Source organism: Pongo pygmaeus, chromosome 13 (genome assembly GCF_028885625.2).
Source record: "Pongo pygmaeus isolate AG05252 chromosome 13, NHGRI_mPonPyg2-v2.0_pri, whole genome shotgun sequence".
NCBI classification, from domain to species: domain Eukaryota; kingdom Metazoa; phylum Chordata; class Mammalia; order Primates; family Hominidae; genus Pongo; species Pongo pygmaeus.
Window position 1 is genome coordinate 20490185 of NC_072386.2, and position 14296 is coordinate 20504480.

Sequence of the window (14296 nt, forward strand, 5' to 3'; positions counted from 1 at the left end):
GGTACTTCTTCCATATGGACTGAGCCATCAATCTGAAAGATCCCACGGCTGGAAAGCCAGGTCCCCACAGATGGAGGCCAGACCCTGTCCTCAACCCACCACCCACTTGGGGAGGCTCCCACCCGGCCACTGCTGCGTTCATGCATTATTCAGTCATAAGAGTCACCCTACAGTGGCCTGCTGGTGTCCTTCACACAGCCTGAGAGTGTCTTCAGGTAGGGCAAACAAGAAACAAGAAGCTGAATGACTTTGAACACACCTGCAGAATGCAGATGGGCCAGGTGCTTTGGCAGCGTGGGGCTGAGTGCTCTTCGTGGGGAAGGCAGAAGAGGTCTGGGCATTCGAGGGGACGATGACAGCTACAGAATGTTGGCCATCAGGTTCTTGGTAATGCCTGTGGTTTGGGATTTTTGTAGTCTTTTTTCCTCCAAGAATGTCTATTTGGGTTTATTGTAAAAATTTTTTGTATTTCAGTTTTTAAGCACATGCGTGCCTCTTAACCCATTTGACCCCCCAAACCACCGTGTACATAAATAGATTGAATGTTTCCTCTTCTTGAATTTGGCTTGCTCTGCTTGAGTCCTGGTTCACCAAGTTTGAATTCAATGCAGTCCCTCTGCTCACTGTTTTATACACAATGGTGAATGCAAGGACCCTACGTTCTCTTTCTTTTCCCATCTGACTGATGCCAAATAATTAATTCATTTAGCAAATTGTGTTACTTAGGATTCACAAGTAGCAGGAAACCAACTCGAATGAGCTTGAATGAGATAGATGGAGTTTTGTTTTGTTTTGAGACGGAGTTTCACTCTTGCTGTCCTGGCTGGAGTGCAATGGTGCAATCTCGGCTCACTGTAACCTCCACCTCCCGGGTCCAAGCAATTATCCTTTCTCAGCCTCCTGAGTAGCTGGGATTACAGGCGTGCACTACCATGCCCAGCTAATTTTGTATTTTTAGTAGAGATGGGGGTTTCACCATGTTGGTCAGGCTAGTCTCGAACTCCTGACCTCAAGTGATCTACCCCGCCTCAGCCTCCCAAAGTGCTGTGATTACAGGTGTGAGCTACCACACCCGGCAGAAGACAGAGTTATTATAAAGATAAAAGAGAAGCTCGTGAAACCCACGAACAGGAATATGGCAGGGTCCCAGTGCAAAACCCAGGGGTACAGACTTTGCCAGGACACTCTCTTCATTTCCCTTTTCTGGCTGGATATTTATATCCTCTCTCTCTCTCACTCTCTCTCTCTGCCTTCTCTAGTTCTCTGGTTCAAAGATAAAGAAATATGGTGACCAATGGTGCCTGAGCTTTGCCTCTTAATGTTTCTATTCACTGAGAAGAAAGTAATCTAAGCTTCCTTCTATCCCAAATTTTAAAAGCCCTAGGAGAGAGCTTACTGTCCCAGATAATCACTCCTGGACCAATTACTAGTGGGAACCACCCCACCATATAGATAAAATAGGGGATTAGGGGCTAATCCTAGAAGAAGATGGTTTGGTGCTAGGGAACAAAACAAAATGTGCCCATTACACAAATATTTCTATAGTCCACCCCGTGTGAGACATTCATTCAAAAACATGTATTGAGCACCTACTATGTGCTGCCACTGTGGTAGACACTGGAGACAAAGCAGTGAACAAGACATTACCCTTGCCGTCAGGGAGTTTACAGTCTATCTGGCAAGATAGATGACATATAGTTATAGTTATACTCAATAATTTATTGCAGTTACGGTGTTATGAAAAAAGAGGACGGGATAGAAAGGATACACATGGACAGGATACAGACCAAACCAATGTCAGGACAGGATATTGACACTGTTTGGATGGAGGAGAGGTCTTCCCAGAGGAAGAGACATTGAACCTATGATTGAAGGAGGAGTAGCAGTTAGTTGGAAACTCTACTGGGAACCCTGAAAACTTAAAGATGGAGCTGCCATCTTCAAGAAATTTCAATCTAACACAGCAGTGTTTCTGGAAGAACTCCATAGAACATTGGGTCCACAGCATATTAACAAGTTTCCAATTAAAAAAAAAGGTTGTGTTGTCAAATACATTTTGGAAACACTGCACTTAGCACAGTTAAACTGTTCTTTTTACTGCAAAACTTGTTAGAGATTTTTATATGCCATGGTGCCCTGAGAATCTCCAAAGATATTCTCTTTCTCAATCAAGTCAAGCATTTAAAAGTAATATCTGCAAATGTAAGCAAAAGTGCTCTGGTGGAAAACCCTATCAACTTATGGAAGGTAAGATACCTAGCCAAGAACACATAGCTCATAAATGATAGAACATGGACTCTGTGGACCTTCCCACAGGCCTATCTTCTCCTCCATCTTCCTTGCATGATGATAGAGGTTATAGATGCACAATAACTACTTTCCAGCCTTCTTTGTAGCTATGGATGGCCATGAAACCCATTTCTGCTAGGGAGATGTCAGAATTTTGCTTGAAGGCTTGTGAGAAAGACAAGCCTTGCTCCCAATATAAGGAGAGGCTTATAGGATGAGTTCTGATACGGTTTGGCTGTGTCCCCACCCAAATCTCATCTTGAATTGTAGCTCCCATAATTCCCCCATGTTGTGGGAGGGGCTTGGTGAGAGATAATTGAAACATGGGGGCAGTTTCTCCCATACTGTTCTCATTGTAGTGAATAAGTCTCACGAGACCTGATGGGTTTGTTTTTACTTTTGAGATGGAGTTTCACTCTTGTTACCCAGGCTGGAGTGCAATGGTGCGATGTAGGCTCACTGCAACCTCCACCTCCCAGGTTCAGGCAATTCTCCTGCCTCAGCCTCCCAAGTAGCTGGGATTACAGGTGCCCACCACCACGCCTGGCTATTTTTTTGTATTTTTAGTAGAGACGGGGTTTCACCATGTTGGCCAGGCTGGTCTTGAACTCCTAACCTCATGTGATCCACCCACCTCGGCTTCCTAAAGTGCTAGGATTACAGGTGTGAGCCACTGCACCTGGCCAAGCTGATGGTTTTATAAGGGGAAACCCCTTTCATTTGGCTCTCATTCCCTCTTGTCTGCCACCATCTAAGACATGCCTTTCGCCTTCTGCCGTAATTGTGAGGCCTCCCCAGACACATGCAACTGTGAGTCCATGAAATCTCTTTATCTTTATGAATTACCCAGTCTCAAGTATGTCTTTATCAGCAGCATGAAAACAGACTAATACAAACTCCCTCCCTTTCTGCTTCTGGACTCTGTTGACAGCAGATGTGGTTCTCTGAGCTACTGCAGCCATCCTGTGACCATGAGTGGAGACATCACCAATGCCACAAATGTGGTAAAAAATAAAGCAGGTGGGAATGGCATTAGCCTTTGGTTTTATTGTTAGGCTGCTGGACCTAAGAGCAGCTCTGGATTGATTTCTGGCTATGAATACCTACTTTAATGAGAATGTTCTATTACTGCAGCCCGAAGAACATCCTCATTAATTCAACTCTCAACCGTGGTCATGCATCTTGAAGTTTTAAAATACAGAACGTCTTTCTGTGTAACATTTTCTTGGTAGAATGCCTTTTAGTTTAAATTTCATAGAATGTATGTACCTTTCAATATATTATTTCAGCAAATATTCAAAAAGGGGAAATTTATATTTATGACTTCAAAAACTCACTGTAGATTTCTCAAAGAGCTAACAACAGAGTTACCATTTGACACAGCAGTCCCATTTACTGGGTATATGCCCAAAGGAAAATAAATCCTTCTACCAAAAAGACACTTGCACTCATATGTTTATTGTAGCATTATCCACACAATAGCAAAGACATGGAACCAATCCAGGTGCCTATCAGCAGTGGATTGGATAAAGAAATTGTGGTGCATACACAGTATGGAATACTATACAGCCATAGAAAGAACAAAATCATGTCCTTTGCAGTAACGTGGATGCAGCTGGAGGCCATTATCCTAAGCAAATTAATGCAGAAACAGAAAACCAAATATCACATGTTCTCACTTATGGGTGGGAGCTAAACATTGGGTGCACATGGAACAATAAATACAAGGGATTTCAAAAGCAGGGAGGGAAGGAGGAAGGCAAAGTTTGAAAAACTACCTATCAGGTACTACATTCATTACTTAGGTGACAAGATCATTAGAAGCCCAAACCTCAGTGTTATACAATACCTCCATGTAACTAGCCTGCATGTGTACACCCTGAATCTACAAAAAAACCACATATCGGGCAGGTGCGGTGGCTCACACCTGTAATCCCAGCAGTTTGGGAGGCCGAGGCAGGTGGATCACAAGGTTAGGAGTTCAAGACCAGCCTGGCCAAGATGGTGAAACCCTGTCTCTACTAAAAATACAAAAATTAGCCGGGCACGGTGGCAGGCACCTCTAATCTCAGCTACTCGGGAGGCTGAGGCAGGAGAATCGCTTGAACTTGGTAGGTGGAAATTGCAGTCAGCCAAGATCGTGCCATTGCACTCCAGCCTGTGCGACAAAATGAGACTCCATCTTAAAAAAAAAAAAAAAACCACACCTCACTATGACATTATTAACAAAACAATGACTGAAAAAATTCTCATTATATTCCAACTCCGAATGGTAGGCTGTCAGAATCAACATGCACAATTTTGAACATCACACCAGGAAACAACAAAAGGGACGCACACATCTCAGATGGGGCTGGCACTGAAAGAGACCTTGTCACTGCACACAAAAATCTGTTGACAACCCAATTGATCATGTAATGATAGAAAGGATGTTGTAATTTTTCCATTGTAATGTGATAGTTTATAACATAAATAAAGGCATTTGATTATGCTATAATTATATTTTTAGGAAAATTTGGTTAAAGGTTTTGGGTTGACATGTAACATTGTATTTTATTCCCATCTGAAGTAATGGAAAATAGGCTCCAGTCAGCATTTTTGTAGAAAATGTCTGATTTTCAGGAATGGATTGCTGAAAGTACAGATGCCTGTAATTTCCTGTGTCAGGAAACCTGAATTTGAATTGTTTTAGAAATACCTCCACTGAAATACAAAACAATACTCTTCTTGTATTAAGAATCAATATGATAATTGGCTATATTAAGAGTTTCTGCATCTTCTGCAGAACAGCAATTACTAATTCGTTTTCCATAAACCACTGAGCCATAGGCCCGGCTGTGCATCACACCACCTGAGGAGTCTTTCAAATATATAAATGTACATGCCCCACCCTAGACAAATTAAACAATTTCTGGGGATGGGGCTCATGCATCCGAATTTTTTAAACTTCCCAGATCATTCTAAAGTTTGAGAACCATTGCTCTAAACAACAAATTTCTCCAAGAACTTAGAAGTAGGCAAATATTGACATGACAACAAGAATTATGAAACCCACTTATTTCCTTTTTTATTTTGGCTCCCAGGAAACTCAGCCAAGCTTAGTTATAATAACTGTCTTGTTCCTGGTTCTTCAATTAACTCTTTCCTTTCTCCAGATGTCCAGATGCTTTTACCTGGATGTCTCGATGCTTTCATCTTAATTCACTTGTATTACAATAAAATTCCAAATTTTCTGTGTCCCATCATCAGAACTTCCACCTACCCTGACCAACCATTCTAGTATACATGACCACACACACACACACACACACACACCCCTACACACACGCCAGGGTTTATCCTACTAGTCTACTCCTGGAAGTCACACCTCCTGCTTTTGACTTTTTTTCTCCTCCAGAAGTGTGATTGCCTTAAATGTGTTCTACAGTGGTTAAAACTTTGACTAATCCAATTTTCTATGAATCAAGGATATCAAATATTAACATCAACCTACTCTCTGTAGCTAAAAAATATTTTACTTTGGGAACAAAGTATATGGCCTCATTTATGCCTGAATTCGTCAACCAGCTAAACTTTTTTGTGTTGCTCTTTTCGTAACCTCTGACAAAGTGATATGGAATTAGACACCCAGTAAACTGTTTTTTGGCTCTAATGTGTGAGCTGCGCTTCACTAGAGGGAATAAAATAATCCACTGTCATTTCTGTTTTTATCATATTCACTTTTGGCAGAGAATTTATTCACTCTTCAATATATAGTTATTTATGTGCTACAGTCTTGCATTTTTGCATTCCCCAGAGAACGCACCATTAAAACTCTTAATGTGACACCTCATATTTTTAGTAGACTAGAAAATAGTTACAATTTTAATTTAAATTGAAATGACTGTGTAATAGCTGGACAAATCAGTTTGAGATCCCAGAGCTCTTAATTGTAATTCTCCATTGTTTTCTATGCATAAATTTCTTTTCCAAAGTGCTCATTTTGAAATATTCACTCATTTTTTCAGCTGTTCCACGCTCATTCCAAACTCACTTATTTAATAATTTTCTATGGTTAACAACTTCTTGATTAAACTTTAATGTTAAATATAAATGGTTGAAATAATAAGCTTATTAGAGTGTTTAGAAAAGAAAGAGGATTAGACATTTAAGAAATGACGAATTTAGGTATCAAGAGTAGGAAAAGGAGAGATATTCATTCTGGCCAAGAACAAAGCAGAAGCACAGATGTAATAGTATATATATATACGTGGAGAGAGAGAGAGAGAGAGAGAGATTAGAGATATATATGGTACAGGTTTAGTATCCCTTACTCAAACTGCTTGGGACAAGAAGTGTTTCAAATTTTTTCGGATTTGGAAATATTTGCATCATACCGGTTGAGCATCCCGAATCCAAAAATCTGAAATCTGAGATGTTCCAATGAGGACTTCCCTTGAGCATCATTTTGGAGCTCAAAAAGTTTCAGATTTGGGAGCATTTGGGGTTTGGGGATTAGGGGTTCTCAACCTGTGGATATGATGTCTAAGTCTTCTCCAAGCAATGGGGAGAGGAACTTAATATGACAGAATTGTGGGCTGGAAGCAGCTGGGAAGTGTATGGGCTAACCTACTCATTTTATGAACTCAGAATACAAGGTTCAGAAAAGGGAAATATATTTTTCAAAATCAAATTATTTATTAGCCAAGACCAGGCTAAGAGAAGAATCAGAAACGAACTAAAAGAAGGCAGGGAGAATTCTACTAAAGCAGTCAAATAGCCTCTTTGTGTCCACCAACACAAGTGTCAGGACTGAACAATAAATTATATCATAGTCTCCCACTTACCTGCCATGCTGAGGATGTGTTTCATGGCATCTGATTTTTAGTTTAAAAACAACAACAACATCAGAAAAAAACAATACCTGAGAAACTGTGAGATCAGATTTTGTTTTAATCCTTCTGGCAATGTTAAGAATATAAAAATATCTCCAAGAGAAAACTGATGGAGGCCAGGCATGGTGGCTAATGCCTGTAATCCCAGCATTTTGTGAGGCCAACATGGGCAGATCTCTTGAGCTCAGGAGTTTGAGACCAGTCTGGGCAACATAGCAAGACCTCATCTCTAAAAATAATAATAATAATAATAATAATAATACAAAAATTAGTGGGGTGTGGTGGCACGTGCCTGTAGTCCCAGCTACTTGGGAGGCTAAGGTGGGAGGATCACTTGAGCTCAGGAAGTCAAGGCTGCAGTGAGCTGTGTTCACGCCACTGCACTCTAGCCTGGGTAATAAAGTGAGACCTTGACTCAAAAAAAAAAAAAAAAAAAAAGATAAAAAAGAAAAAAGAAAATGGTGGAATGTCTCTCAAATAAGCCTTGAAAGGTTTGCTCAGCTCCTTTGAACATTTTTGGAAGCAAGGACCTCTATTCTTCCCCTCTGTGGCACACACAAAACCCCCAGGAGACACACACACACACACACACATGCACGCACACACGCACATACACACAAGGGCCTAATAAGAACAGACTGCTGAGCTGTCTCTGTACCTAATGAAGAAGACTTAAACCACCTACACAAGAGCCATGGAGAGGTTACTGGAGACCTGGGGTCTAATACTGACTCTGGCATTGACCCGGGTCAAGTTCATTTTCCACCCTAGGCCTCAGTTTCCTCATCTGCAGGATGAGAAGTTAGGCCACAGGACCACCCTTCCCTCTAATTTTCCATGGCTTCTCATTCCATCAGTTAACTCCATCTTCTTGCCCTTTATTCAGCATCTACTGAGCATCTTCTTAGGCAAGACTATGCTTGGCACGGGGAACATCAGAGTGAACAAGACACTGCCCTTCCCCTCCAGGGGCTCAGAGCCTACAGGAATGAGACAAACTGTATAGAATGTGGGAGGGAAGCAAGAGGGCGTTTAGGATAAACATGAAGTTTGTGGCATGAGCTTCGAGTGGGTGATCATGCCGTTGTCCAAAATGGATGGAGTGACCGTACAATGTGTCATACAAACCAGGACACTTTTGGAGTAAAAGAAAGAATTATTAATAATTATGCTGGGAACAACAGGCTTCAACTGAGACCATCCCAGGCAACCTGGGGTGTATATCACCCTAAAGATGGAGACCATGCAGAAAGTAGATTTGGGGGGATAGTAGTTTGAGTCTGGAAATGTTGCCTTTTAGATGACTATGGAACATCCAAATTGAATTGTGCACACAGGGACTTGGGACTCAGGAGAGAGGTCTGGGCCAGAGATACAGGTTTGGGACCCATCAAAAGCCATTGAGCCACCAGGATCATCCAGAGAAATGTGAAGAGTATGAAGAGAAGGGGGTCAAAGTCAGAGCCTGGAATTAAGGGGAAGGCAGAGGAAAAAGCTGAAGAGCAGACTGAGAGGTGTGGTAGGAATGGTGGGAAAATCTGAAGAGGGTAAAATCAAAGACAGGCAGCCATGGACATGGAAGAGGCAGTCAGCAGAGTCAGAGGCTGTGAAGAGAAACAGTGATCACGGAGTCAGCAAGTAAGTCAATGGTGCCCTTGGAGATTCCACCTCTGAGCATTTCCTGCACAGCCACACTCTAAGATCACCCTAAAACCTAGAGATTCCTCACCTTACCTTTAAAACAAGTCCCATCTGAAACAGATGCCTGTCTGTGCATCTGATACCCAAAGGCTGCAGGGTACTATCTGATATGGTTTCACTCTGTGTCCCCACCCAAATCTCATCCCAAATTGTAATCCCCATGCGTCAAGGGAGGGATCTGGTGGGAAGTGATTGGATCATGGGGGGCAAATTTCCCCTATGCTGTTCTCATGATAGTAAGGGAGTTCTCACAAGATCTGATACTTTAAAAGTGTGGCACTTCCCCCCACCATCCTCCTGCCACCACATAAGATGTTCCTTGCTTCCCTTCACATTCTGCCATGATTGCAAGTTTCCTGAGTTCTCACCAGCCATGTAGAACTGTGAGTCAATTGAACCTCTTTTCTTTATGAATTACTCAGTCTCAGGTAGGTCTTTATAGCAGTGTGAAAACGGACTAATACAGAAAATTGGTACCAGAAGTGGGGCGCTGCTATAACAATACTTGAAAATGTGGAATTGACTTTGGAACTGGGTACCAGGCAGAGGTTGGAAGAGTTTGGAGGGCTCAGAAGAAGACAGGAAGATGGGGGAAAGTTTGGAACTTCCTAGAGACTTGTTGAATGGTTTTGGCCAACATGCTGATAGTGATATGAACAATAAAGTCCAGGCTGAGGTGGTCTCAGATGGAGATGAGGAACTTATTGGGAACTGGAGCAAAAGTCACACCTATGCTTTAGCAAAGAGAGTAATGGCATTTTGCCCCTGCCCTAGAGGTCTGTGGAACTTTGAACTTGAGAAAGATGATTTAGGGTATCTGGCAGAAGAAATTCCTAAGCAGCAAAGCATTCAAGATGTGACCTGGCTTTTTCTGAAAATGTACAGTCATATGCATTCACAAAGAGATGGTCTGAAATTGAAACTTATGTTTAAAAGGGAAGTAGAGGGTAAAAGTTTGGAAAATTTGCAGCCTAACCATGTGGTAAAAAAGAAAAACCCATTTCCTAGGGAAGAAACTCAAGCCTGCTGCAGAAACTTGCATAAGTAACAAGGAGCCAAATGTTAATAGCCAAGACAACGGGGAAAATGTCTCCAGGGCATTTTCTCCAGGGAAACTTCTCCTGTGATCGGAGGGGCTGCTGAGATCTTCACAGCAACCCCTTTTATCACAGGCCTGGAGGCCTAGGAAGGAAAAATGGTTTCCTATGCTGGGCCAGGGCCCCGCTGCTCTGTGCAGCCTCAGAACATGGCACCCTGTGTTCAAGCCACTCCAGCTCCAGCCATGGCTAAAAGGGGCCAAGGTACAGCTTGGGCAGCTGCTTCACAGTGTCCAAGCCCCAAGCCTTGGCAGCTTCCACGTGGTGTTAGGCCTGTGGATGTGCAGAAGACAATAGTTAAGGTTTGGGAACCTCTGCCTAGATTTCAGAGGATGTATGGAAATGCCTGGATGTCTAGGCAGAAGTCTGCTGCAGCAGTGGAGCCCTCATGGGGAACCTCTACTAGGGCAATGCAGAGGGGAAATATGGGTTGGAGCCCCCACACAGAGTCCCCACTGGGGTACTACCTAGTGGAGCTGTGAGAAGAGGACCACCATCCTCCAGACCCTAGAATGGTAGATCCACCGAAAGCTTGCACCACGCAACTGGAAAAGCCTCAGGCACTCAATGCCAGCATGTGAAATCAGTCGCAGGGGCTGTACCCTCCAGAGCCACAGGGATGGATCTGCCCAAGGCCTTGGGAGCACACCTCTTGCATCAGTGTGCCCTGGATGTGAGACATGGAGTCAAAGGAGAGAATTTTGGAGATTTAAGATTTAATGACTGCCCTGTTGGGTTTTGGACTTGCATGGGGCCTGTAGCCCCTTTGTTTTGGCCAATTTCTCCCATTTGGAATGCGACCATTTACCCAATGCCTGCACTCCCATTGTATCTCAGAAGCAACTAACTTGCTTTTGATTTTACAGGCTTATAGGCAGAAGAGACTTCCCTTGTCTCAGATGAGACTTTGGACGTGAACTTTTGGGTTAATGCTGAAATTAGTTAAGAGTTTGGGGGACTGTTGGGAAGGTATCATTGTGTTTTGAAATGTAAGAAAGACATGAGATTTTGGAGGGGCAAAGGGCAGAATGATATGGTTTGGCTCTGTGTCCCCACCCAAATCTCATCTCAAATTGTAATTCCCACATGTCAAGGGAGGGACCTGGTGGGAGGTAATTGGATCATGGGGGCGATTTCCCCCACGCTGTTCTCATGATAGTGAGTGATTTCTCATGAGATCTGATGTTTTAAAAGTGTGGCATTCCCACTCTCTTTCTCTCCTGCCACCAGGGAAGATGTGCTTTGCTTCCCCTTCACCTTCTGCCATGATTGTAAGTTTCCTGAGGCCTCCCCAGCCATGCAGATCTGTGAGTCAATTAAGCCCCTTCTTTATAAATTACCCAGTCTCAGGTAGTTCTGTATAGCAGTGTGAAAATGGACTAATGCACTATCTAAAAGACCAAACTGCATCATGGACCTGGAAAGAACTTTACAACTGTAAATACTGTACTGAAGTCCTCTCTCTCCTCTACCTAACATACTTTCTGTCTACAATGTGAAGCAATTTCTCCTCACCATCATCCTCATTCCCTTCTGCCTTTGATATTCATAGGTCTTACTGGTCTAGCCTCTACCCTATTATTCTTGCAGCCAAATTCATGAGCATGTGGTCTGAGCTTCTTGTCTCCACATCCCTGCCATTCTCTTGTCTTCCTGAGACCAAACTTCTACCCCTACCATGCTCTAGATACTGCCCCGGCTCCTCCTTGACATATCCAAGGCCCTCTTCTCATTCCCTAGACTCCTTGTCCTCTGCAGCATCCAGTACTTCCAATTATCCCTCCTTCAAAGGTCTCCACTCTTGGCTTTGATGACTTACTGTTTCTTTTCTCATTTCTCTTCAACTTCTTCACCTACTTTTTAGGGCCGTGGTTTACAAAGGCTGGGTCTAGCTGCAGTTTGCCTAAGGCTTAGACCTAGTCATATATTGGAATAGGGCCACGGGAGATGCTGAGCCATTGGTCAGGGCTTAATTTCTCCTTCCTAAAGCCTGATCCTACACTTGAACTTTCTATCAAGAAACTCCTCCCACTCTACCACCTAAAATCCAGGTCCTAGATTCTCAAGTCAAGGACCTCATAGAATTATTGCCTCTCAGGGTTTGAAGGTGACCCCAAGTAATTTAGTTCCAACACCACCTAATCCTTATAACCCCTCCTCAGCAGTCCCAGTGGAGGGACTCTGATGTTTCTGCGTGAGCACTCCAGGGACAGAGAACTTGCCACTTCCAGGGCAAGCATCTTTCCTTCCCAGACAGCTAAAAAGAAAGTCCTGCCATCTATCGAGCCAAACTAGACTTATTATACCCATGCATTTGGTCTTTTTAATACTGTATGGGTCTACCCAGAAGAGGCCAAATTCCTCTTGCACACATCTTCCTATTTTTGAAGATGCCTGTCCCATCTCCTCCTCAGTCTCTCCCTGCAAAGCCTGGCCACCTCCACTATTTTCACCACTCCTCACAACACAGCTTCAAATCCCCTCACAACCCTGACCCACTTACCTGAGTGTAACCGTTTCCAATAGTGAAGTGTGTATGTGTTTTGTGTGTGTACAAGGGAATTTCTGTAAGTAGTTCATTTTTTCAAACATCAGGGAACAATTTCCGAGAGGCAGCATGACATATGATGACATAGGAACAAGGTTATACAGAGCCCAGCACATCAGACAGTCTGGAAAACCCTTAAGTGAAGAATGCTTGTCTTCATGAAACCTTGATAATTTAGAAGGGACAATGACTATCAGAAGCAGTCGAGGTCTCCATTAAATCTGGCAAAGCAAGGCGACTAGAAGGGGGGGCTTCTCATGCAAGGGGACCCTTTGGTCTTTAGCGACATCATTATCTGTGGGTTATTATCATTACTACAAATACTAATACACTTTTATTAAGCACTGGCAATGACCCAGGGCAAGTGAGTTTAAGTTCATATTATATCCATTTTCATTATCAAGAGAAAAGAGGAGAATGAACAAAGGACTATAATGTGAAATTCTAAAGTAGGAAAAATGAAAAAAGGTTAATTAAAAAAAACTCACAGAGTAAAGAGAAAGGCTCCAACTGTTCATAGTCAGGAGCAATGATGGATGGTGGATCTTGTCACCCTGGACTTGTCCTCTGTGATTTCTTTTCATCTCTCTCTCTCTAAAAAAAGATCCTCCTCTTAGTTAAGGACATGGCAGGGACAGGAGAAGGGGTGAGGAGAAGGGAAGTAGACTTTGATCTAAAGGGCCCCTTGGGCTCTGAAATTCTGCAAATCAATGTTTTCTAATTCTATTATCTAGCCCAAAACAAAATCAAATTTAACATTAAGCATACATTAAAATGAAAATATTAAATGCTGAGAGATGGTCCCTTCCCCAAAGCTCTTTTTAGCACCTCTAACACCGAAATATTGAAGTACACCACTCTCACCTTTGGCCTCTGGTTTATGTCATTCAGGACAAATGTGAGAAGTTTCCTGTTAGCCACCACACTTTTTCTTTTCTTTTTTGAGACAGGGTCTCCTCCGTCACCCAGGCTGGAGTGCAGTGGCACAATCACGGTTCACTGCAGCCTTGACCTCATCAGGCTCAGGTGATCCTCCCACCTCAGGCTCCTGAGTAGCAGGGATTACAGGGACGCGCCACCATGTCTGGCTAATTCTTGTATTTTTTTATAGAGATGGGGTTTCGCCATGTTGGTCACTATGGTCTCGAACTCCTGGGCTCAAGTGATCTGCCTGCCTTGGCCTCCCAAAGGGCTGGGATTACAGGTGTGAGCTAGCATGCCTGGCCCACCAAACTTCTTTGAAAGTCTCCTATGAAATTACATCTTTCTTTTTTTCTTTTCTTTTCTTTTTTTTTTTTTTGAGATGGAGTTTCACTCTTGTCGCCCAAGCTGAAGTGCAATGGCGCCATCTCGGCTCACTGCAACCTCTGCCCCCCGGGTTCAAGCTATTCTCCTGCCTCAGCCTCCTGAGTAGCTGGGATTATAAGCACCTGCCATCACGCCTGGCTAATTTTTGTGTTTTTAGTAGTTTTCGCCATTCTGGTCAGGCTGGTCTCGAACTCCTGACCTCAAGTGATCCACCGGCCTCAGCCTCCCAAAGTGCTGGCATTATAGGCGTAAGCCACCGCACCCAGCCTAAAATTACATCTTTTGCTATACACTCTATGTTTGACCATTTGGATTATGCTTCTATGAAGTTATTCTTCTCCATCAAGGGAATGACTGAAGTTTTCCAGAGAGATTATCCAAATGAGGCTGAGAATTTAGGACACCAAGCAAGTTGGCAGAATGGACACCTCAATGTAGAAGAGGTGTGCTGTTCAGGCCAGAGCATCTTGGGAAGAAAT